The 21,622-nt window shown below is 46.3% G+C and overlaps 1 long non-coding RNA gene across 2 annotated transcripts; it reads right to left on the reverse strand.

Moving 5' to 3' along the window:
• Positions 1 to 1,226: 1,226 nt before the first annotated feature.
• On the reverse strand, positions 1,227 to 19,862 carry LOC133749495 (uncharacterized). Of its 2 annotated transcripts, none has more exons than XR_009864587.1 (4): positions 19,566 to 19,862; positions 10,215 to 10,532; positions 7,834 to 7,897; positions 1,227 to 1,372 (listed from the first exon to the last, which is right to left on the reverse strand). It is a non-coding gene; the product is annotated as an uncharacterized LOC133749495 (long non-coding RNA). The 2 variants fall into 2 exon arrangements; XR_009864586.1 differs by lacking the exon at positions 1,227 to 1,372 and adding an exon at positions 6,501 to 7,010.
• Positions 19,863 to 21,622: the final 1,760 nt, after the last annotated feature.

Raw genomic sequence — 21,622 nt, forward strand, 5'->3', positions numbered from 1 at the left:
TGTTACATACCCTCCTGCGTACAAACTTATTTCTCAGCAGTGTGTGTGTTTACATTACTAAATTCTCTTCCCTTGTAGGAATAGAATTCAATGTGGCCAAGTAAAATGTTAAGGCAGCTCACGTAATCCAGCTAACAAATTTACAGGGAAACTCGTCTTGTTCCTTTCTTAATGATTTAGGGAGCTGTCCCATGGGGATGAGGGTCCTCCAGATTTCCCTACCAGATAAGTTGTATTTTTGTCAGGTAACCCACACTTTTCATATATTTCCCTCAAATCAGCCTTGTTCCAAGTGACTTTGACCCATAGCATCATGCACTGCATGCCACAATCATTTTATTTTTTTTGGACAGGCAGAGTCAGTGAGAGAGAGAGACAGAGAGAAAGGTCTTCCGTTCGTTGGTTCACTCCCCAAATGGTCGCCACTGTGCCAATCCGAAGCCAGGAGCCAGGTGCCTCCTCCTGGCCTCCCATGCGGGTGCTGGGGCCCAAGGACTTGGGCCATCCTCCACTGCCCTCCCAGGCCACAGCAGAGAGCTGGACTGGAAGAGGAGCAACTGGGACTAGAACCGGCATCCATATGGGATGCTGGCGCCGCAGGCAGAGGATTAACCAAGTGAGCCACGGCGCCGGCCCCTCCACATTTTCAACAGGACAAGGAAAATGTATGATGCTGCTCCATTCATAAGTGTTGAGACATTATCCGACATGCAGGCTTCCTGGCCTGTAGCATGTTTTAGTCTCAGATCTTCTTTAGGTACTTGGGTATGTCTTCCAAGAGTCTGCATGGTCTTGGCTATTCCACACTGGGTATTTGAAGCCACGGGCATTAGCATAATCTTTTCCTAAGTCCAAATGGAAAACATTTTCATGATCAAATAGATGAACTTCTAAGGTCAGCATTGCTGTCTCAGTTTCTGATGTTTCCAAAATACACAAGTGATTCTTTAGCCTTATAAACCTCCACCTGCTTCTTCCTTTCATGTCATTCGCCTTTGTTCAGTTATTTTGCACCACCCCTGGAGTGTTTTCAAATATATTTCAAACCCCCAAGCAACCCCATTTCAGCTGATTGACTTCGGAGAACTCTAATGCTGGCCAGGCATTTTGCTACAACCCCATTTAGACTCAGCAGGCAGAGCAGATTTAAAAGGCAGATTACGTTTTTAGCTTTTTAAAAACTGCTTTATTAGAGAGGCTAAAAGCCACAGTGGTGGTGAGCTGAATTCTTTTGAAATACAAGCAACTTCAAGACATCTCGGGAGCGGCTCCTCACCCGTGGCGCTCCTCCCCTTGGGCTTCTGTGATGGCCGGGACCAGCTGGCTCCAAGTATTTTTCTTAAGGGTCCTTGTGGCTGCAACAACAGAATCCCTAAAAGGACCAAAGAGGTTTCATTTAAGAAAAGCAGCTCACTGAGGTTCCCACCCCTGGACTTGTGGCAGGCCATTCTGTGTGAAAGGGTTAGTTACACACTGGCCGCCGCTGAATTGGAGGGGTTGGCCAAGGGGCAGTAAATAGGTAGGGAACCATGAGGAGGATGTGAAAGCCACTTAGGGGCAGGAGAGACTAGCTCTGCCTGATTGCTATGGCAGGAAGCTGGGAGGCCCAGAGTATAGAAGGATGGATGGATGCATGGGTGCGAGGACAAGCAAACCATTGAATGAATGAAGGAGCGAACAGGCCACAGCCGACTCTACCACTTCATATACCATCTTAAAGCTAGGGCTACAGTTCACTAGCACATCCCCTTTTGTGAATTTTCGTCGTTGACTCTATACCAGGAGCTGCTTGTAAAGCAGTTGAGGAGCCATGGAAAGAAACTGGGGATAATGAGATTCCTACAGAGTCAATGGGATTCCTTAAGGAAGGTTTTGTTTACAGGTTTGGAGATGAAGTGAACACTACCAGATGTGTGCAGAAAAAGTACAGTAAGAAGCAGGCTGGCTCCTATTTTAAGAGGAGATTAAACAGGATGAAACTGGGGTTGTAAGTAATCATACAGGGCACATGTGCAGCCTCCCACTCGTGCTGTACCCGAAGAGAACATCAGCAACCAATCAAAACTCCTTACGCCAAGCCCAAACACAGCCTCAGCATCTCTAGGCTATTGCAATCCTGAATTAAACAAGAGTTATCCCTAAAGATATGTGTATCAGCTCAGAACCCAAGGCTGATTCCCCTGGGTGGGACCAACCAGTACTCCAAGAGAGTAGTGGCCAGCCCCCCAGGGCTGGAGGACTGTAGCTGCGTGCCCCACCTGAGCCAGGTGGCAGGTTCTCAGATTCGGACGACGCTTGCCTCACAGGAGCCTGGGACTGTGTCACTAGATTTTTCAAAGAGTAAGTAAAAATCCACTTTTAACTTGGGATCTTTTGATTTTTAAATTCTGAATCCAAGAAGAGAGGGGGAGGGAGAAGAAAAAAAAAAAAAAAGAATGCCCTGTAGGCCAAATAAAATACATATGCAGAACAAAAACAAAGCCTGTGGGTTAATGTAGCCTCCAGGCTTAGGGGGATTGAAGGAAGATTCCAATTTGCTCTTATTTTGCCCAAACTACCTTGCTACCATCTGCAGCTTAAAAACAAAGGAAAACTATCACACCAGGGCTTGAAGAGGGCATGTGACAAATTGCAGAAAATTATAGCCAACGTTTTGTGGTTGCTGATCTTCCCTGAGTTACACGCTAGCAGAGACCTGGAAAAAAAAAAAAAAAGGCAGCCAACTTCAAAGTTTCCAGGCTGAGGAGGGGCCTTCCCAGCAGTTTGCTTTTGTCTGAGTGCCCCAGCCCCAACCCCTTCCTGTGGATCACAAAGCGGTTGTCGCTTGTCACCCAGTCCAGCTCCGGACATCCCCAGGCTGATGGCCGCCTTCCCTCCTTGCCTGGTTCAGTTTCCCATCCCTCTTTCTCTGCGTCTCCCTTTGGGCTGTTTACATACAATTTCCTTCTGGGTGGAACTTTGTTTTTCCTTTCCTTCTTTTGGGCCTGTTGTTTTTTCTTAAAATAGGAGGTCATTTCAGGCAGAAATGTGTTTTTGCCTCCTTGCTTCCTCCATGGCTGGGACTGGGGCCCTTTTGGAAAGAAGGAAATTTCCACTTTGTTTACAAGGAGGAGTTGGTTTTCTTTGGATATGCCGTGAATTTGCTGGGTAGGGAGTTTGGAATTCCTAGGATTATCAAAAGAGATCAGCAAAGGCATTTTAAAGGCACTTTCTTTGATTTTTAAAAAGATGTTGTACCCTCTGCTTTCCTGTTCCTTTTCTGTAACGTGTTCACGTTTTTCAGATGCACCTAACAATCCCATCTATCTGTCCCTGCATTCCAGTCTCTGCCTTGCCTTCCCAGAATCTTTTAGCCTTAGTTGTCAATCTGGGTTATTTGACCAACATTTGAGACCTATTCCAGCATGAGTCATAGTTTTATACTTTGAGATGGAAAAGTAATTTCTCCCCTTCTGCTTAAAATTCACCCATGACCCATTGCCATTACCAAAAAGGGCAGACTTTAATAGTGCACACCTTTGTCAAGCCCACTGCCCTGCCATCACAAACTGCATGGCAAGCCCCACATCAAATTGTGTCACTTGGCACCAGAGCAAGAGTGGACCATGCTAGGCACCACTCAGATTTAACCCTGAATCTTGCAAATAAAATTCTAAGACGACAGTACATTAACCAAAAAAACAAAACAAAACAAACAAAAAAAAAAACAAACTTTCTGAGTAAATGCATTGCAAAGCAAAAGAGGATAAAATGCATCAAGGTGCATCGTATGATAGCTTTGCTGGGCTTGATACTAAAGAAATGTTCATTAGTGTAATACTTGAAAATCTCAATTAAATGGAATCTAGCAATCCGATCTCTAATTTTGATTATTCCCAGGATGCTTACTGTTCAATCTAACTCCAAAGAGGAAGGCAAACAACGAGAACTAAAGGAAGTGGGAAGGAGAGAGATTGAGAAGGATGTGTCCAGGGCAGTCTAGGGTGGTGGTGAAGACCATGGATTTGGAGGTAGGCAGGTGTGGGATGGGATCTCACCACCTTTAGTGGAAGCTGACTGGCCTCAGGCAAATTACTCACTGTGCACATCTTCAATTTTCTCTTTCATAAAAGAGAGGTAATAACAGTAGCTGCTTTGTAGAGCTGTTGTGAGTTAACAGCTAAGTACACAGTGCTCATCACAACCGACAACACCAGGAATTCCAGCCTTCATAGGCCATATCGATGCATCAAGCAACTTTGACCTAAGAATCCTCATTCATTCTTTATTTTAACTGATGGGGAAATTAGCAACTCAGAGAAGTTAAGTAACTTGTCCAGGGCCATAGAGCTGCTGAATAACCACACTAGGCTTCCCAGACAAGTGAATTGGCCTTGAGCCTGAACCCTTAACTGCTATGTCATTTTTAACACCCTTTTAAGATATAATGAGTTCTCACTATCCCAAGGTCATTTCATCTCTAACTCAACTTTCTGTGTTGCCTATGACTTCACAGTGTTGCATGCTGAGCAGAGATGCTCAAAATGGCAATTTTGTTCTCCATAAGACAGTTACACACACACACACACACACACAGCTGGTCACCCCCACTGGAGAGGAACTGATGTACTTCAAGAATAATTTCTACAGAATAAGAAGAGGACAAGCTCTTAATTCATTTTAAATTGGCCAGTAATTAGTTCTTAAAACCTCTCATTCCACCTAGCACTCTGGTCAACTGATATTTTTCTGCACAGCAAAATAAATGCACATGGTAGACATTAGAGGCAAAGAGCTTCCAGTCCAAAAGGTGCAAAATGCTCAAATTTATCTAGTTTCTAGAGAAGTAGCATTTTTAGAGGAAACTCTTAGTGAATGCCCAGGGAAAAGTTTCTACTGTCCTAAAATGAAATATAAAGAATTGGAAGGCATGGGAGGGTGTGACATCAGAGATGGAAATATCAAACAGGGCCAGTAGTTTGTCACAATAATTGTTCTGGTAGCCACAAAATTGATATCACGGGATCTTTTTCTATTTATACCATTAGGTTGTGCTCAAATATAGCATATATTTTGAGTTATATTATGCATTATCATGGAGGGCTGTATTTGATATGCACAGACAATAGTACAAGGCAGCATGGGCAGCATAAATGGTATCAACCCATTTCACATGGGAGGAAACCGAGGATCAGCCATCCAGTGACATGAGCTAGGTCACACAGCTGCTACCCGCACAGCAAACACTTATCATCTCCTGGGAGTTGTGCTAAGTCACAATTCCCACCTGTCCTCTGCTAAGCCGGACCTGCCAGTTGAGTTAGACAAGAGATGGCTGTGCGGGAACCAGGAATGCCTCTTGTGGGGAAACGTCAAGAACAAGAAGTGGAGATGCCTGGGGTCCCCCTCCCAAGCCACCCTGGGTGGAGTTGGAGGCAAGGAAGTCACTGGCAGGCGAGGGAGCAATTGCAAAGGGCAAATGTCCCAGTTTCCCCACATCTGGCTATGCTCATCCCGTGTCTTATATTGCACTAAAACTGCTGGCTCTCAATTCCAGCTGCAGGGCTCGAGTCACGGAGCCACCCTTAACTGCCCTCTTTCGCCTCATTTCTTTGTTAGAAGAACGGGACTCATAATCACACTGGTTGTGTAGGGCTCGTGTGAAAACTGAACAAAAGAGCCCCTGTAAAAGACTCAGTGTTATAAGTCCTGTCTGAACACCAGCTGGGATCATCAGTAGTGTGTCAGGCCCAGACGCAAGTGGCAGAGCCAGGATTTGAACTTGGCCAGCCAAACTCCAAGGACCGATCGCTTGACCATAATCCTGTATTGACTTTGTGCCTCCCGGGCCCATCGGCCCCTAGACACCCGTCTGCATGGCTCCCTTCCTCTCGCCATTCAGGCCTCTGCTCAAATGTCACTTCCTGCGAGTGACCTTTCCCAGCTGCACTCCCTGTACTCTCTAGGCCATGAAGCAGCTTCATTTATTTATAGCACTCACGGCAACGTAATGCAATAGGAAGCGTTAGCTTGATTATTCATGAATGGCTTTCCCCACTACTAGAAAGTGAGCTCCAAGACACCAGGAGCTTGGTTTGGCTTGTATCAGTACCTTTTTCACCTGGAACTCATTCAACTGTTCACAGCATAAATGTTTATATTAATGAGTAAAACACTCATGAACAACATCAACCCACATATCAAACTACTGTCAATGGAGGAATCCAAATCTGGATAAAACTAGTTTAGACTCTTCAGAAGGAACTTTCACTTTAACTAGGAAGGGGTTCTGGAAAGTCCAATAGAAATCCACCTGACCATCATGATGGAGCAGGCCAAGGAGCAATGGCTGGCCCAAAAGCTCTGGGCACTCACCCCTGACCTTACCTTCTAATAGTGCTACCAAGCCAGTCTGACCACCCTAATGTCTGAAATGTTCTAGAAGCAAATATCACCAAAGCAGTCACAAAACTTCAAAAACCCATTTCAAGAATTCAACCCTCTTTTTTGTTTTTCTAAGATTTATTCATTTATTACTTGAAAGGCATAGTTACAGAGAGGTGAAGGCAAAGAGAGAGAAAGAGAGACACAGAGAGATAGAGGTCTTCCATCCGCTTGTTCACTCCCCAAATGGCTGCAATAGCCAGAGCTGGGCTGATCTGAAGCCAGGAGCCAGGAGCTTCCTCCAGGTCTCCCACGTGGGTACAGGGGCCCAAGGACTTGGACCACCTTCCACTGCTTTCCCCAGGCCATAGCAGAGAGTTGGATCAGAGGTGAAATAGCCGAGACTCGAACCAGCAACCATATGGGATGCCAGCACTGCAGGTGGTGGCTTTAGATACTAAGCCACAGCTCTGGCCCCCTCAACCTTCTGTGGAATCAGACATTCCATTCTTTGGAGGTTGCCATTCCCTAGGGGGCTGCAGAAGTTGCAACTGAATTCTACTCAAGCACATTTCTTCTTGGTAGATCTACATCCAGAGGCATACTGGAGGTGTAGATGCTTTGCGATTGCTAAAGATCTTGGGAGCCTGAAAAGCAAAGTAGGCACTCAGGCTTATTCAGCCCAAACTACTGGACTATGTCTCCCATGTGAGTCATTAATCAATCCCATTAAGTTATAAGTCTCTGCCAAGCTAAGAAAACACATCCCAACAGTAGTGAGTATTTCCTCTCCTTGCCACTTATCCCTAAATATGAAGAGTGGCCTTCTAAAAACTTCAGTCTTCCTGAGATTAGCAGGTCTGCAAAATGTCCACTGGATTTGCCCAGAGAGAAAACATGCCAAATGTGATGAAGTGAGAGAACACTGCTTGATTCTGACCACTTGCACGCAAAGCCATGTCCACAGCCCAGATAAAGCAATGCAGAGCTACACAAGATGACAAGACTAAAATAAAACAAATCATTTACAACACGATTTCCTGCTGAGCAGTGTTCTGAGCTGTCCCATAGTGGGTAGCTGTTAGCTAACACAGAACAGACCCTAGGACTTTACATGACAAATCCTTTTATATGACAGACGACATTGTGTGTGCATTGATGAAGGGAGACCACAGGAAAATGGCATGATCTAATGGAGACATTGATAGTTACAGCTGAGGAAGACTACACTGTACTTCATCAGAAAAGCTCACCTTGATCTGGTATGATGGGCAAAGGGGATAAGTAGTCACTGAGACAGAATCACATGCATCTAAAAGATTACGGCAGAGCCTCGTGTGTTTTATTCAAAGAGCAACACAATTGAGCCCAACTTACCAAGTGTCTGGTGTGTGTAATGGGATGGCTTGGGACTGAAGAGATCAATGCACAAGTTACATTCCTGCTGTTAAGGAGAAGGAAAGTACTTACCTAAATATGGCCTCTTTGAATTTGGTCCTTGTCAGGATCCAGTGGAGTGAATGGGACAGGTTCTCTAAACCCCATTTCACAGATAAGGAAGCAAAGCATCAAAGTGGAAAGTGAATCCTCAAGTCTTTTTTTTTTTTTTTTTTTTTTTTGACAGGCAGAGTGGACAGTGAGAGAAACAGGGAGAAAGGTCTTCCTTTTGCCATTGGTTCACCCTCCAATGGCCGCCATGGCCGGCGCGCTGCCACTGGCGCACCACGCTGATCCGGTGGCAGGAGCCAGGTGCTTCTCCTGGTCTCCCATGTGGGTGCAGGGCCCAAGCACTTGGGCCATCCTCCACTGCACTCCCGGGCCACAGCAGAGAGCTGGCCTGGAAGAGGGGCAACCGGGACAGAATCCGATGCCCCGACTAGGACTAGAACCTGGAGTGCTGGCACCGCAGGCGGAGGATTAACCTATTGAGCTGTGGTGCCGGCCCTCAAGTCTTAATATAAATAAGCTCTGGAACTAGGACTTGGCTTCAAATCATGGGCTCTTAACCGCTGCACCATCCTTCATCTAGCTCCATCTTTAAAAAAAATTATTTATTTAAAAGAGAAAAAAGTTAGAGGGAGACAGAGTGAGAGAATGAGCAAGCTTCTGTCTGCTGGCTCACTCCCCAGATGGCAGCAATATTAGGGGCTGGGCCAAGCAAAAGCCAGGAGCCAAGAGCTTCTTCTAGGTCTCCCATGTGAGTGCAGGGGCCCAAGGACTTGGGCCATCTTCCACTGCTTTTCACAGGCCTTTAGCAGAGAGCTGGGAGCAGCCAGGACTCAAACTGGCACCCCTATGGGATGTCATTGCAGCAGACAATAGCTTTACTCACTGTACCTCAGTTCCAGTCCCAATTTAAGTAACAATAACAACAGCAGCAGCAGCAGCAGAATCAGGGGCCAGCATTGTGGTATAGTGGTTATAGCAGCTGCCTGCCACACCAGCATCCTGTATGAGCACAGGTTTGTGTTCTGGCTGCTCCACTTCCACCTAGGAAGATCAGAGGGAGTTTACCTTATGATTTTGCTTAGAACTGAGACCTAGGTAGAATCAGCGTGGCTATGGCGGCTCTCTTCCCTCTTTCCTTCTCTGGGCCTCTTTTCTCATTCCTCCTGGCATCTGGCGCACTTTTGCTTCAAATGCTCTTCCCTTATGTATTTAATCATCGAAAGGTCTTATGCCTTCACCATTACTATCATAGTAATGTTTGATACTACCTGTATTTCTATTGAAAGTTAAAATTTTCTACTGTATTTATGTATATTTTTATAGCACTTCAAACTTAAAAGCTCTTGAGAGCATAATTGAGTTGTTATCTTAGCTAACCAGCACAAAGTCGTGAACTTGATAAGCACCCAGTCTGATGAGTACATGAACCATGAACCTTCCCTGGTTTCCATCCACCCCTGTATCTTCTTTAGAGGACATCGGCTGGACCCCGATCCAGGCTTGTCTAAGAAGATCTACTTTTACAAGGAATCTTTAATTTCTCCAGCTTAGTAATTTGTTGGTTGGTTTAGAGAGAGAGAGAGAGAGAGAATAAGAATGCATCCATGCCTGGCACTGAGCCAAGGTCAGGGCTAGGAATTGGGAACTCAATTCAGGTTTCCCAAGTGGAAAATAGGAAAGTAGCCACTTGAGCTTTCTGGAGCCTGCATTAGTGGGAGTTTGAATCAAGAACTGGAGGTAGGAATTGAACCCAAGCACTCCAGTGGGGCTGCATACATCTTAATCACCAGGCCAAATACCCGCTTCCTTTTTGTTTGTTTCAAGCATTTCTCAGACCATCTTGTAAGTTCCCCAAGTTTTCATGTCTCTGACAAATATTGGTGATCCCTTCGATCCAGGCTCATCACAGGTAACAAAAATTGCTCACGGATATTCAAGGGAGAGCTATTGTTTTCCCCTGAGCCTGGAAATGCCCTAGCAAGCAAAGGTTTGGGTTTAATCTTTGTTTTGAATCTTTGGACCAACCGGCATATCAGGGATCTCTGGCAAAACAGCCTCAAAGAGATGAGAGATGGTAAAGGGAGTAGATGATGAAATTCAGTGTCCTCATTCTGCAAATGAAAAGCCAAAGTCCACAATGGTAATATAATTTACCCAAACTTACCCAGCGTTTCAGGGAAAGACCCAGGGCTGAACCCCCATGTCCTACCTACTAGGCCTCCAAGGTAACTTTTACTGGACTCCCTTGTGATTATCTTAACATCTTATCCATTCGATTTTTTTTCTAGTTTTTCCAGCAGCCTGTTTTTGTATCTCATCTTAATTGTTTAGAGATGTGATGCTAAACTTTGAAAGCACAAAACACACAGTTATATAAAAAACACACTTATATAAAAAGATACATGCATCAACTTCAATTTCTGAGAGTCAGCTATCTGGGAAGGAATCTAGACATGAGATCAGAAGGCTGGCACTCGGGTCCAGCCTCTCGCTGGCTCTGTCTCTTGTGCCGGTGGGTGAACTCTTCTGAGCGGCTGTAAGGTGAAGATGGTGCTGTCACACAGCGAGGCAGGGGAAGCTGAGTGAAGAGTCAGTACAGGAGCTGCTCCAGGTCCCAGGGACTCCCACTCCGCGTTTGCCAAATCGGAGGCACATGGTCAGGAGCATCCGTTTCTTTCACCGTTTCTCTGGTTTCTCTTCTAGCATCAGCATTTTTCATCCTGTGTTTTAAAAATGCCAAGGTAATTTTAAAAATCAAATTTAATGAAGTAGAAAGATATTTACGTATGTACTTTTAAGACCTTAGTAAAGTATTTGTTCAAGAGAAATATTATTAAATATTAATATATTAAATATTAAATAAATATTAAATAAATATTAAATAAATATTAAATAAATAAATATTAAATAAATAAATTAAATATTAAATATTTGCTCAATTCAGGCAGCATTGCACTTAGGGGGGCAGTAGTAGAACGCTGGGCATCACCCAGAGAAAAACAGTAAACAGCATGAATATAAAAGCTTTCAGCTTGTTCTGGAAAATTAAAAAAAAAAAACTGCACCAAAATTGAATATTAAAGAAGTGTTGGGTTTTTTTAATTTATTTTTTAAGGAAATCACGATGGAGTCTGAACAACCAGTTTTTATAAACTGAAAAAAGCAACATTGCTTTTAAATACAATTCAAAAATAGTATGGAAATAAATAAGTTTTCAGAAAGCGCATGTCCACAATTCATGTCTTTTCTTTCCACATTTTCCCTCCCCCTTGTGCCATCGTAATTTGGACTCTAATTCTCCCTTGCATTGCATTGTTAATATTTCCCATTTGTGTCAATGGATGCTCGATGACTCATTATCCTGTTGAGTCTAACTTTCCCCCCCAAGCCTAGACATTTGTTGGGAAGTTGAATTGAATGGGCGGTGAAGAGGCCCTGAAACAGCTCTTCTCTCCCCCCTGCCCCCCCCCCCCCGAATTCTCTCTCGTGCACAGTCCCGTGGCCACTGTGGCTGTGCCAAAATATGGAGATCAGCTGAAGACTGCTCTCGTGGGGGCGGGGGGAGACAGGAGCAGGAGAGGCGCAGGAAGCAAACCAAGGCCCTGTATTAATATTTGCTCTCAGTTCTTGTGCTGAATGGTTACTCGGTTCTCTTATTTGGATTTGTTTCACCAGCCACTTACTCTAATTTTGTGTGCCCTTTGGTCAGCTAGTCACAGCCCAAGAATATGTGCAGAGAATAAACCTGGACTGACTTTAGTGTGTATATATCTGCATTTGTTTGCATCCAAAAAAGAATTGAAGGCAGCTCACTTTGGGGATTTTCTAAAGGACTTAAGATCTTTAACAATGCATTTCCCTTCTTTTTCTTTCTGTTCTTAGAGTATTTATATCAATTACAGAAGTTGAATTGTATTTCTTAGAGTCTTAGCTTATATTACAGGTATATAATATTTTAATTCTTACTTGTTCTACCTTCTACAGAATTCAGCTTGCCATAGACAGTTTCTCTTTAGCCTTTGGGAATTATTACAGATGCACCTGTCTGTCTCATATCTCTTCCGTAATGATTACAGTCTTCCTGGACTAGTATTTCTTAACCTTCTGAGGTCACAGCAAGTCTTTTCTGGTTTGTGTCTGTGCTCCTGGGCTAAGAAGCAGTGGGTTAAACAGTGAAAGAGCTAAATAAAGATTCTGAATGTGGGGCTCTGTAATAGCAGGCAGTGAGCTAAGCTTTGGAACACCCAAGGTATAGGACGGGGAATAGCACTGGGAACCTTCCAATGCTTGTTGCAATGTCACATCAATGGGATGGGGAATTTGCTCTGTATGCCATGCATGTTGGGTTTGTTTGATTTGTTTGTGTTGTTATTTGGTGTGTGTAGAAATTATGTATTCATCTCTGTGGCGGGAAGTCACCTGGAAATGAGAAGGAAAAGAATATGATCCCTAACAAATAGAAATCTGCACAATTGTAGGGGACTTCAGAGTTGACCCACTGTTTTCTTTTTCTTTTTTTTTTTTTTTTTTTTTTTTTGACAGGCAGAGTGGACAGTGAGAGAGAGAGAGAAAGGTCTTCCTTTTGCCGTTGGTTCACCCTCCAATGGCTGCCGCGGTAGGTGCGCTGCGGCCGGCGCACCGCGCTGATCCGATGGCAGGAGCCAGGTGCTTCTCCTGGTTTCCCATGGGGTGCAGGGCCCAAGCACTTGGGCCATCCTCCACTGCACTCCCTGGCCACAGCAGAGAGCTGGCCTGGAAGAGGGGCAACCGGGACAGAATCTGGTGCCCCAATGGGACTAGAACCCGGTGTGCCGGCGCCGCAAGGCGGAGGATTAGCCTAGTGAGCCGCGGCGCCTGCCGGACCCACTATTTTCCATGCATGCCCCTCAAACAACCCAGTGAGGGGGACGGGACAGGAATGCGTATCCTCACTTCCCAGTGATGGGACCGAGACTCCGAGCTGTCACGGCACACTGAAACCCGTCCGAACCAGGAAACAAAACACCCTCGGGCCCAGTCCCACATATGCCCCTCCCTGATCCAACCTGTTTACCACCATTCACAACTAGACTTGAGAATTTTCACCACGTAAATCTCCCCGTTGATGGTTTTCCATCATTCTTAGCGCACATTCGTTTTGCAACGATCCAGGAGAAGCCTGTGTGTTTGTGAAACGGCTTCTTCCTTTGATGTGCCTTTGACTTTCCATGGACTGGACCCAACGGCTAGTTCTCTCCCCAGCTAAAGAGCTCGTTTGATTCAGCCGGATGTTACCCAACAGAGAGAATGAGACTGCTCAAAGCAGCTAACAGATTGGGGCTTCCCACACCACGTCTGGAGAGACCAGGAACACCGCCCTCCCTGGCTGGTGGTAAATCTTCAACAAACCCAGGTGGCTTTTCCCCTGGGTTCCCATATTTCCTCTCCCCACTCGGCCAAAGTCCACATTCCTTTCCCTGTCACCACACACAGTTTGACCCCAGGCCAGGGTGGCAGCTTCCTCGGTCCCTTTGAGGTCACAGCCAGCGCTGCTCTGCGGACTCTTTGACGGTGGGCATCTGGGGACAGCTACTGCCTGAGCCTCCTGCTGCAGCCCCTGCGCCTTCCCACACAATGCCCTTGTGTGCTGCTCAGCTCCCTGGGAGGAGGACCAGTCCCGCTCAGCTCCGGCCTCCCACCAAGTGTGTGACTGGGGCCCTCAACCAAAATAGGCTGGCGGTTGAGTGGCGGAGATGACCTGACCGCCACTACCTCCTCTCCTGTCCTCCAGCTGCTGAGTCCAGCCAGCGGTGTCAGGACCCCATCCCAGAGAAGTCGGAGTGGTTTTGCTTTGTTTCCCAGATCGTGAAAAACGTGAATTTTTCTTTTTTTTTTTTTTCCTCTTGTGCTACTTGGTATAGACATGAGGGGTAAACCCAGTGCAAAGAGATATTTTTGCATCTAGTTTGGGGAGGGGGTGAGGTCTTTGCCCAAATGCCTAAGAACCTTTCTATTAGGAAAACCTGGGCTGAGGGAGAAGGATGGCACCACCAGTAAGGCTGGAGCACAACAGCGCCGTCTACTGGACAGAGGGTTGACTGTGTGGATGGTGTGCCGTGCGTTGCTGGGATGAACTGTGGGCCCCAGGGCAGGAAGAAAGGCCATGACGGGACCTGGCCCTTTCTAAACTCTGATGAGAGGCAACTGCTTTGGGGGCGTGTTCCCAAAACAAACACCAGGCCTTCAGAGTTGCCCTTAAAAAACAATCTCACCAAATGTATTCCCTACACACCCAGGTGGCCCCCATTCCCCTGCTGGTTTTAGGAGGCTGCTCCTACCATCAGCACTTATTAAACACCCTCCCACCATGACAGCCACACATCCTTTCCTTTATTCATTCACTTACACCAGACCCTGTGCTAGGCATTCGGGGGATACAATAAGCAGTGAGACCCGGCATTCCTGGGCAATTCCTTTGCCATCTACTGCCAGGCCTTGGTAGGAGCCCCTCTTCCCCCAGTCTTTCTCCGTCAAATTCCTGTTCTCTGGGATATTTGGGAATGCATGTAAGTTAGCCAACCTCCTATATTAACTAGGAAAGATGTTTCTTTTCCCCATGTAAATTCAAACTCTTGGATCCTTTATTTGGCTATTCAAGGATGATGCTCATCTTAAGATCTTTTGGCAATTTGACAGTTAGGTGGAGGTCAGAGAGTTGGAGTGTTAGATGTATGGCCTTCAACCAATCTTTATAGTTGGTAGTTGTCTTTTTAAGCCATGCAAATGGCCAGCTCTGGCCAACAAGTTAGAACCAAAACAAAGCTTGAATTTCCTTAGGCATAATTAAATGGTATGAATGCATATTTTGTGTTTGTTTTCTGTTAGGAATGAATGTGTGCATAGACTGTGTAGCTGAGTCTTTAAATCAAGGAGATCATAGTAACATCATCAGGGAAAACACACGTCAGCAGGGCCCAGCACTCCCCTTGCCCTTCGGACACTGGCACCAAGGTTACGTGTGCCGGGAGGTCTGCAATTCTGCCCTGCACACGGCTCACAGCCCTAGCCCTTCAGGCCCACCGTGAACCACCTGCCACTCATGGGGGTGACCTTGCTACTTCCTGAAGTCACTCTTCCATGTAACTTTTCAGAGGCACTCCAAGGATGGCACGGCTGCCTGCTCATGCTGGAGCAGGCGCAGCCCCAGTTCTGTGCCAGGAGAATGCAGGACAGAAAAGAGCGGAGATCCGACCCGGGGGAGCACCCCCTTTACCCTCAGATCTGGAAGAAAGGGCCGTTCACCAAGAACCCTCCTCTCCCCCAGGAACTTGGCAGAGAAGACAAGGGTGGGGGAGGACCCCATCTCTATAGCTTCCCAGGTGGGGCCCAGGGGACACTCCTCTGCAGGCAGCCCCCAGCCCCCTTTCAGCTCACTCTGCACGGGCAGCTGTGGAAGCCAGGGAGCAGTCAGGTGCTCTGTTGACCTGAATGCCTAGAAGAGAGTCCCGGACCCTTGGCCTGCTTCTGTCCTCCGCTGAACTCGGGTCTCAGTCTGGGGGTGCAGGGACAGGGCAGTGTGGACATCCTGCCTGGCTCCCACCTACAGTTGTCTGAGTCCACATCTGGTCGAGTACACACACCATGATGTGGGGGCCATGGCCCCGGGGGGTGGGCGGGGTCTTGTTCTCAGTGGGCAATGCGGGGAGCCACTGGGCGTGGACACTCTCAGCTGTGCTACAGCGCCCCTCGCTATAGACTAGGATCTCCTTGCTGTGTCAGAGATGGCAGAACCCAGCCCCACTGTGCATGTGACATGGTGGGTGCTTCCAGTCTCTCCTGCCCTCCCCCAGCCCCCACCCCAGCTTCGGGCATCCTCACTCCTTTCTTTGCTGCTGTGAGGTCAACTTTTCCGGAATCCCCACAGCAGTGAGATAGGACAGCATTTGTCCTTTCGTGGTGATCCATGTGCCACTCAACAACTTGGAACCTTGCCAAGGTGCACTCAGGGAACCCAACCATCACCTGGGACCCAGCACCTGCATGTAGTTAGAATTTTACTCATGAGCGGCCTTTGCAAAGGAAACTTTGCCCAGGAAACACTCCAAGCAGCTCAGCTTACATAACTGCCTTGTGCCCTGCTCCTGGGGAACCCCCAGGGACCAAGCGACACCAGAGCCAGCAGCTAGGGTGGCCTGTGGGATGTAGCAGGTACACAGGAGGAACCCGAGGATCCTCCTGCAAGTCCCGGGGCTGGCTTGGGGGGCTAGGCTGAGGCTAGGGCCCCTCTCCTCCCACAATTGCCCAGGTAGGAGAGAGACATGTGTTGGGGATCTGCTGGGGACCCTGGGCTCTGGCTCCTGGAGGCCTTGAGGTAGCAGGGGCTGGGTGACCAGAGAGGAAGCAGGCATTGAGGCTGGAGTCGCCCTGTGCTCGCAGGTGTGGGTCTCGGCGCCCTGCGGGACCGGCAGCAGGGACGCGAGGATGTGGGGACATGGACGTGGGGCTGAGATGGCAAGGGCCTGGCCTCAAGCCAAGGCGGCGAGGTGCAGTGTGGCTTCCGGCTCCTGGGGAACACCCTGGGGCTTGCACAAGGGTACCCTTGGTCTCCTTGGCGTCTTTGTGGTGGGGGGGCTGGCCAGCTGCACCCTTAGAGTCAGGCCCGCGCTGGACGCTGTCCCACACCAACGCACAGCAGGGCAGACAGGATCCTCCCCAGTCGCCAGATGTCAGCAGCAAAGGTGTGGTGGGCCTCCTGGAGAAAGACTGCAGGGCGCAGAGCTGTGGAGTCCCCCAGAACCCGCGCCCTAGTCTCCGTCAGCCAGCGTGCGGGCCTCAGGGAGCCCGACAGCAGCTGGTCTGGCCTCAGGTCCAGGTGCACACGGCAGGGGTCCCCGGCGACAGGGACCCAGCCTCGGCTTCTGCCAGGCCACCCTCCGGCCACTCCCCGCTACCCCCTCCCGTCAGCTGGAGGCTCCCTGCGGTTCCACGGGAGGATCTTCTCTGCCCCTGGGTGAGCCTCCCAGGCCTGGGCCCTCCACGCTGGCGGGTACCTGTCTGTTCTCCCCCATCTATGCCAGCCACCGTCAACATCTACCCTGACCACGGTACCCAGGAACACAATCCGACAAGGCACTCACTGCTAACGACTAACCACACCACCCGCTAAGCTAACCACACTAACGCAGCTAAGTAGCAGGACTAAGTGCTGTCTAAAGAAAACAAAACGAAAAAGAACAGAAAGGTCCTATATAAGATAGGCCTAAGTGTGCTATCCAACTAAAATGGGGGAGAACCAAAAACAAAAACAAAAAAAAAACAAAAACAAAAAGCTGCAAAAAATAGACAAAATGAGCAAAAAAAAAATTAGGTAAAAAAGCAAAATGGGAAAAAGAATAAACAAAATAGACCAAGAAACAAAACAAATTACAGCAATACCAACATGCACCAATGCTAGGTTAGATGGATCCAAGTCCATCTAACACAGGTCACCAACAATAGCTCCCTTGGTAAGGGGGACAAAAAATCTAGGCCCAGTCAGATAACTTTTTGGAATGACATAATGGTAGGAGCTCCTTATGAGGTCAGAGGGAGACACGGACCAATCACAGCCCAGCCAGGGATCTGTGCACATTTGAATGCATCACAGTGGGTCCTTATGAAGTCCCAGCGAGAAATGGACTAGTCACAGCTGGAGACAAACCATGGGGGTTTTCTTGAGAAACTTCCACTTAAATAAAAGCAAGGACCCCAGAGCTTTTTGCTTAGGTTGGTGATGGAAACTGATGTTTCTTTTTTGAGAAATTAAAATCTGTAGGATGTCTCAGTGGCCTTTTCATTTCTACTTTAAAAACATGATAATAACTTTTGGCTTTTGAAGACCACCTAATGTCTACGTTCAAAATATCCATTCCTTTTCCTTTAACTTCTGAATGACAGATCTCAAAATGATGATACAACTTGTCTGGCATCATGATACCGTGACAAAAGGTTCTGTAGCCCATGACACCATCAGGCACAAAATTCACATCTACAGAGCTGAGAGGAGGGGTCTTTCATCATCTTCCCCTCTCAGATCATCAGCAGATTTCTCATCAGAAACCCTGGAGGACTAGAAGGTGGTGGGGTTCATACAGTCCAGGTGTGGACGGCCACATAATATCAGCCAAGAAAACTATATCCCCCCAAATTGTCCTTTGAATAGTTGGGTGAAGTCAGGGTGTTTCCAGATGTCTTGGGGTTTTGGGGGGGCTGCTCTAACAAAATACCTTGACCTGGGTCATTGAAAAAGAACAGAAATGTGCTTCCTAGCGTTCTGGACTAAGAAGTCTAAGATCTTGGCAGCAGCAGTCTTGATGTCTGGAAGGAGCGTGCTCGCTCGCTCGCTCGCTCTCTCCTCTGCTTCTAAGATGGTGCCTTCTTCACAGCAAAAAATGAGGAAATGGAATGGCTGGTGGCCTGGCATGGTCAGTTGAAGCTATGTATATGTGTTGAAAAGTTGCATTGTAGTCCTTTAAAAAATGTGCAAGTACTACATCTGAAGCCAAAACTCAAAGGTTAATTTTAAAAAGACAGTGCCTTCTTGGGCTGTCTTCAAAGGGTGGAAGGAAACAGCTCACACCTTCAAGCCCTTTTAGATTGTCACCCATTCTGGGGTTGGCATTGTAGTTCAGTGAGTTAAGGTACTGGCTGTGATACCAGCATCCCATATAAGTGCCAGTTAGAATCCTGGCTCCACTTCTAATTCAGATCCCTCCCAATGCACCTAAGAAGGCAGTGGAAGATGGCCCATGTGCTTGGACCCCTGACTCCCATGGGGAGACCAGGCTCCTGCCTTTGGCTTGGACCAGACCTGGCTATTGCATCTATATAGGGAGTGAACCAGTGGATGGAAGGTATCTCTCTCTGTCTCTCCTCCCTCTCTCCCTCTTTCTTCCCCCACCATCTCCCTCTCTTCCCTTTCTCCTCTTCCTTTCCCTATCCCTTTGCTCTGCCTTTCAAATAAATAAATAAGTAAATTTTTTATTAGTATGGTTACAGATCCAAGGAATTGTAAATGTTTTCTTTATTCCTACATTAATCTTTCTCTTTTAAATAAAGCCAAACCAACCCTGAGCAAGTATATTAACCTTGTAATTAAAAATGTCCCCGTGACATTGGTTTATATACAGTTTCATAGTCCCACCCCAGTCATTAAATTATATGCATCAGCCAAAAAATGCTTTCTGTACTAATGTAATGATCTAGATAAAACTTAAACTTATATTCTCAGAGGTGGGAAGAGAGAGGAGTTGGGCTAGGGATAGAGCGTGACAGTATATTTCTTCCTGGTCTTAGTGGTTGGATCTCAGTGCCTGAATCTCATTCCAATAACAAGCATTTCTTTTCCATTATAAGCAATTCTAGATTGATGGGTTGTTTCACATGAGCCATGGTCTCTTTAATTTTTTAAGTGTGTTAATAAAAACTCACAGTGGCAAGGCATCTCCTAGTCACAGGGCGGCTTCTTTCTTGGCTTCACCTTTTATCCTTTCTGTTTATTCAGTAGAAAATGATGGGTGATTGGAATATTTGTGGGCAGCTGTTAATTAATGCTTTTCCTGACTTCTCTAATTAAGAGTCACAAACTTCAAGTGAAACCGGAAGCCCTGGGTTTATATTTCCAATTTCTGCAAAGGATGTGGAGCTGGAAGGTAACTGTAGGAGCATTCCTAGCAAGGAAACACAGCTATCCACACATCTTGAGCAGTCCTTGGGCTGTAGAAAAACAGTCTTACCTGCTGGCGCCTCCCCTGCTCGCCGTAGGATGGCTGTTCCCCTAGCCCGGAGTGTCGGTGTCTCAGAGTCTGCAGTAGGAACTCTATCTCCACACTGACTCCTGCTTGCAACCTTAACTTGCTGGAGATCAAAGTGGGCCCCTTGTCTGTGTTGTCACTGTGAGTGACAGGTCAGCATTGTGCAGTGCAGTAGATTAATTCGCAGTACAAAAATAATAGTACTTCTTCCTTAGCTGGTTGAGTAAAATCAAAGTGATGGTCTCAAACAACTTAATTTCATCCTTCAGGGGCAAGTCATTCCTGAGCTGACTGTAACTTAAGAGGGATAGGTTGTGGTATAATTGCTTCCTGGTTAACCATTTACTGCTACACATCAATGTTGCCTTACCTTGTCTGTATCCAATCATCTTTTTGAAGTAAGAGTCATGTGAGTATTTAAAAAAAAAATATATATATATATATATATATATATATATATGAGAGGGAAAGAATAATTCACAATGAACAGGGATAAGGAACCTTGAGTTTTAAACTAATCATGGGCCTTAGCAACTCGCTCACTGTTTCAGTTGGGAAGTCATTCATTTGGTTGTCTCACCACTGTTCTTCAATGTCTTTCTGGTCTATTATTACGCCTTTTCGGGACATTCCATTCAGGCTGTCTTAACAAAGATGAAGCATTTGCAACTCAAGGAGAAAGGATTTACAAGAGGCAGTGCCATCCTGTGTTCAGTAAAACTCAAGAGCCTGTCGGTATTTCAGCACCAAATAGCAAGCACATTTTAATAATGTAGATTGTACGACCCTTCCTGATGGCCAATACTAAAAATTCCAATGTATGAATACATTCAATAGAAACAGTCAGACACGTGAGTACACTAAAGTATGTGTACAGAATGCTCATTACATTGTTTATAAAAGTGAATATTGGAAAAACTAAGTGTCCATCAGTGGAAAACTGGTGATATCTTCTTGAAGTGGAGTAGAGCATGACCACTGAGAATAAAATCGAACTGTCTCTACAGATGGTGAAGTGTGAGGATACTTCAACAAATTCTTGGGAAATGGAATTAATATAAGCCTGTTTGGGTGGAAACTTTTGAAAGCCACGCATAGTTTTTTCATAAGAGACATTTCCAACGAACATTTGTGTATGTCTGTGTACGTGTAAAAGGTATATATACATATACACACACACACATATATTTGTGTAAACTATGAAGCCTTTTTTTTTTTTTTTTTTTTTTTTAGCATGTGAGCTCACTTTTCTCCCAATATTTTATCTGATGAACAGGAAAGTCACCAGTGAGCTTTTCCTTACCATAACAGAACAGCAGAGGCAGCCGATTTCCTACAGAAGGGGATTTATTTTGGCTCAGGGTTCTGGAGGGTCAGAGTCCAAAGTGGGCAGTCCTCACTGGTTTGCTCTCTGGTAATGCCATCTTTGGCGACACAGTCCCAGGGTGGCTCAGGGCACGATAAGGCAAGAGACAGGGAATACACACACACATCTGTCTATATCCATGTGGTCCCTCTGTGATGAAGCCACTGGGTTTTGGTCATGGAGATGCCACCCTAATGCCCACACATTCACACAGTGTAGTTGGATTGAGTTTTCCACTTTCTTAATACCATTAACACCAGATCTGGGGGATTAGCTCCTGCGTGAGTTCAAGGGGACACATATTTAAACCTTAACAGGGAGCGCATGCATAGAAAAAGCTGTCAAGAAAAAGGTCAGATGTCAGCAGCAGTTACACCTGATGTCAGGATGACAGGAGAATTTATCCTCTGCTTAAGTGTTGTGTAATTTTTTCCCAGGAAGCATGGAAAGCTTTCATTGTTTTAAAGGGCTACTTTGACTCTGAAGAAAAAAGTAACTCTTAGCTGCAAAAAATACTATATTTTATCACGATTTTTTTTCCTCAAGGGATACTATCCTTGTGAAGAAAAAATTCTTTGCACAAAATGCAGTAAGTTTTGAAGCATGAAAAAGCACAATGAAAGAACGAGGTGTTATAGGAACGGAGGGCAGCTACCACACCGGCTCTGTGTGG

This window comes from Lepus europaeus, chromosome 20, assembly GCF_033115175.1.
Source record: "Lepus europaeus isolate LE1 chromosome 20, mLepTim1.pri, whole genome shotgun sequence".
Lineage (NCBI taxonomy): Eukaryota > Metazoa > Chordata > Mammalia > Lagomorpha > Leporidae > Lepus > Lepus europaeus.